Source organism: Apis dorsata, unplaced genomic scaffold, assembly GCF_000469605.1.
Source record: "Apis dorsata unplaced genomic scaffold, Apis dorsata 1.3 scaffold_683, whole genome shotgun sequence".
Taxonomy (NCBI): Eukaryota; Metazoa; Arthropoda; class Insecta; order Hymenoptera; family Apidae; genus Apis; species Apis dorsata.
Window position 1 is genome coordinate 2,182,585 of NW_006263864.1, and position 4,713 is coordinate 2,187,297.

The following is a 4,713-nucleotide window of genomic DNA, read 5'->3' on the forward strand; positions in this document are numbered from 1 at the left end:
TCGGCGAGGTTTCAGACGCGCTTCAGCCGTGCTCGATAGCGCGAGTGGTCGCCCCTGAAATGACTAGTAGTGACGGAGCAACCCCGTGACGGAGAGAGGGGATGTCAGTGGTGGTAACTGCGTCGGTGAAGAAGGGTCTCGGGGAAGGGAGAGGGTGAAGGGGGCTCGAAAAAGCGGTGGCGAGCGAGGGTGGCGAGTGCCGCGGCAGCGTTTCTGCTCGAGTACCCGGGAAACGGAGACGTCCGCGGTGCGTGCCGGAGAAAGAGGAGGCTCGCGTTAAGAACAGAGAGAGAGAGAGAGAGAGAGAGAGTTTCGCTGAAAACGATTCGAGGAGGACTAATGAAAAGGGGAACACGATGACTTCGAAACGAGCTCATCCACCTAGACGTTTCGATTTATCCGTCTTCGAATCGTCGAAACGAGGAATCGTTGGAACGAGAGTTTCGGAGATGTGCGAATTACTGCCGTATACACATTCCAAGTTCTGTTCGCAATCAGACGGTATGCACTTTTCGGCGAGCAGGTGGCGCATCGATCCACCCTTATCGAACATATCGAAGATACGATGACGGGCACTCTCGGTCTCTCATTGTCGAACCGAGATTCGCAGAGGGAGCAAGCAAGGGATAGACATTGGACTCGCACACACACACGTAGGAATACGCGCGTGCAGCCACTTGGTATTGATTGCTCGGCAGTCGGTGGCTTACGATTTATGTCGTCGGAGCCACGACCGGAATAACCGATGTCACGCCGAAAATTCACTTTTTTCGCCAGCCACCTGCGTCACCATGAATCCTACCTGACAACCGGAATCGTCCTGACCCCACCACCTAGAACAGGCGCACAAAAGTACCGAGCCGAAGAACGGACGGAATTTATCATCGGCCGCGAGAGGCCGGTTCCTGGAAAAAAACTTGCTTTTCGCTCGTTTCGCCTCCTCCTCCCACTCTCTTTAGAGTGAATAGAGAATAATGTACGTACGTACATCCAGAATAGAAGCGAGCAACCGAGTATCGAATAGAGAATTAATCGAGAAATCCTGATTTATCGGATCTGGCCTCCCCCACCGTCCCGAGAATATTCTATTATCGTATACCATCGATTAACGTCGCCTCTTAGAAGCTGAAAACGTTGAAACCGGGATCGCTGGAATTCGCTTGCTGAAACCGCGAGGCAATCGAGTCTTTAATTGGTCCAAGATTGGAAAACCCAGTTTCGCCGGATTTCCCCGCAAAGAGCTCTGTGGATTACCCTTGAACACGGTTGTTTTTTTTTTTTTTTTTTTTTTCCCCCCCCCCCCGTGTTCTTTCCTCTTCCCGTTTTCGATCGAATTTTCGACCGAGGAATCGATAAAGTATGACCAGAGACGATCCTCCGTTTTTAATCAATCTGGAAAGAAGCTGGAATTTTTCGTTCGTACGTAAGAATCGCCCCGTGTCACTATTATTAGGCTAGATTTTCCAATTTCGCGTTCACGTTTAAAGATGGAGGGAGAGAAATCCGCGACGAGACGGATATCTACTGTTGTCGCGACAAATTGCTTATTCGATTCTTCTGTCGAGAGAATCGAAGGATTTCGAAGCTGGTCGAATAAAATTACATCCAATTTCCGTTTATTATCTCCCCTTTTCCCCGGAAAATAAGGGTATAAAAGCTGTTATTAAGACTCAACGAATCGAGTAATAATTTTGGTTATAATTGTCAGGCGGAAATTAAATTACGGGCATCGATGCTTCGATTCGATTCCTTGATTCGTTTTCAATTTTCCTCCTCCCCTTCCTAAAACTCTCTTTCCTATTCTCGAGCGTTGTCGAACGGAAAAAAAAAAAAAAAAAAAAAAAAAAAAATAGACGAGGATCGTGTTTCCATTCGCAATTACCATCGTGTCATTCGCACGCGCGATAAATCGCGTCTATTCAATTTAAACGCGAACGAGAGACGACTCACAAAGGAGGAACGTATCTTCGGATTGGCTTTCAGCAAGAACTCGCGTTTCTTCGAACACGGTCAAAGGGAGGGTGAGGAAAAGGGGATGAAGGAAGGAACGAGAGAGAAAGGGAAACATATAGAAGGGGGCAAGGCTTAAGAGGAGAGGAGTTTAAAAAAGAATCGTATAAGGCGAAGATAATTTCCGCGATAAGACTCTTGGCCCATATTACCTTACTAGTTAATAGGATCTACGTTACTAACTTAGTTTGAAACTTGGTCGGACTTCCCGGAGAGCGCAAAGAGTCTTCTCTCTCTTCCGCAGTCTTCCAGCCTTTTCTCCTCCCTTCTCTTCTCGCGGACTTGACTCGTAGATTACCGCCGCCTGCTAAGAGCCGAAAATCGTCGTACAGTTTGGCTCCAAGATTTCGCTAATCTCGAGAAAGAGCATCCTTAACATTCAAATCCCTTCTCGTTTTGCGTCGCGACACTTGGCCAACTCTGCCTCCGTTGGCGAGAGACAGGTTAACGCGTAAACGCCCCTCCTAATGTTTTCCACTTCTAATTTTCACTTTCTCGCGGATCTCTTTTGGACTTTTAACTTTTAACTTTTAACTTTGATCCGCGATTAAGAATTTGGGAAGGTGATAAATTTTTCGAGATAATTTTTGGAAAAATCGGGTGAAACGTAGCGCGATGAGACAGGTGAGAATGGAGGAGAAACGAGAAATATTTGCGCAATCTTATAATCAACGGGCAGAGAATAACGTTCAACGTTTCACTTTTATGAGGCTCGTTCGTGCGACGAATGCCCTGGTAATTCTTCTAGACGCCTCGCTCTCCTCGACCGGAATTTTTCAAAGAGGCCCTTGTTTTATTATGAAACATTCTTCGCTCGTTCGAAAATACTTGCCAGATAATTCCACACTGGGAACAAGAGCGCAGCAAGGAAACGCATTTTTCCCGACGCTAAGTAAACGAAGATCATTTAAGATAGATCGAGCTTTTTAAATTCCTATAAATTTACGATAACGAGTCGTTAGTTTACTTTCCCTCGTGAATCGTATATTCGAGGATACATCTATACGAGAAATGTCTCTTAGAAAGTAATTGCCTCTTCGAGGAGACGAAAGTGTCCTTTCATTTTCCACGTAGAATATTTGACAAATTTTCGAGTCGAGTTCGAGTCATCCTCGAATGGATGAAAAAAAAAAAAAAGAAAAAAGAAAAAGAAAAAAAGGATGGAAAAGCGATATAATCGGAAGCGAAGTTTGGCGCTTAATAACCTCCGATCCAGTTGTCAAAAATCTCTATGAGAAAATCCCTACGAGGGGAGGGTGAAAAATAATGAAAATCCATTTTCACAGCGGCCAAGGAACAATGGAAATCGCGAACAATGAGGTTGGTCGCCGAAAAATGGCCGCGAAAAGAGTCGTTGGTGCGGGGCCACCTGCCCGACCGGAAGTTTACGCGCACCTCGAAGACAACCGCGTTCCTCTTTCTCGTTACTTTGTACCGTTGCGACTCGTTGCGCCTCGTTACGCCCTCCCTCCCGGCACACGAACGTAGCTCATTTTTACGGCTAGCTGCGTCTCACAGCCGAAGAAAAACGAGGTTTTTCCCGTTTACGACTTAATTAATATTGAAACGAGGGGACAATGTGGCACGATCTCGCCAAGAGAATTGTTGTTTTAACGTTTCGAGTAATTTAAATAAGACCACGAATTAAATACTTTCATACGTTTCGTACGTGTTTAAAGAGAAGCAAGCGAAGAATAATATATCAATGAACGAAACGTATTGAAATGTATAATGTATGAACCAAGATATGATCGATCGATCCTTGATGAAACACGGATTAATTTGTACTGTGAAAGTTGTATTTTCATATAACATGGTTTAAAAAAAGAAAAAAGAATTCCTAAGAGAAACGTATATTCCAAAAGTGTGTATTTTTTTTATACGATTCGTGTAATCGAAAAAAATCTATAATATCATTTTTCGAATTTAATAGCTTAATCATTTCGAACGAGCACGTATCTTTTTAATTTAAAGTTTCTACATATTAAATATATATATATATTACTAATACGAGGAAATTGATATGCAATTTTAATAGCCAATTTTAATAATAAGTGTATTGAACTCATAAGTAATAAATTCGAATTCGCTTCCCTGATTAATTAAACACGGGGAAAAATCATCTATTGCAACTCGAACAAACCAAACATTACGCGTTCAACCTGGCTGATTCGACTCAGGCATACACCGATTCACTTATTTATTAACGTTCGCATAAAAAAATAAAGTCCATTCAAACTCGATAAAACTCTTTATTACAACGAACTACTTCTACTAAATAACGAAGGAAAGAAGGAAAGAAAGAAAAAGAAAAAAGAAAAAAAATCACGCGATAAAAGTAACTCTGAACAGCTCTAACCAATGTGATCGACGGCCGAAAGAGAATCGGTAACGCGTTGATCTCTTTCCGTGCGTCAAGCGTTCGGAAATTGAGCGCGGAGGATCGGGTCGTCGAAGGAAATGAACTCTAAAGCGATTGATTCGTCGTCGAGGCTTTAGACAGAGGATCGAGAAAAGTACACGGAATTATTGCGTTCCACCGATGGCCGAGAGAAAATCGATGCCTGTCGCGAGGCGTCTTTAATATCCCCTCCTCCACCCCCTCCTCAGACCTCCGCCGTTCACGAAGAAACGGAAATTCTTCTAAGTCAATTTGATCGCGGTACACTCACTCCATTTACTTATCGCAAACCTCCTCCGTTT

The 4,713-nt window shown here is 43.8% G+C and overlaps 1 long non-coding RNA gene across 1 annotated transcript in view; it reads right to left on the minus strand.

Annotated features, from left to right (window-relative positions):
* The window catches only part of LOC116186431, a 23,643-nt gene extending 21,106 nt beyond the window's left edge, over positions 1-2,537 (minus strand). Inside the window, exon 1 of the long non-coding RNA XR_004151420.1 lies at positions 2,194-2,537. This is a non-coding gene — a long non-coding RNA (uncharacterized LOC116186431). The remainder of the gene's footprint in view (positions 1-2,193) is intronic.
* Positions 2,538-4,713: the final 2,176 nt, after the last annotated feature.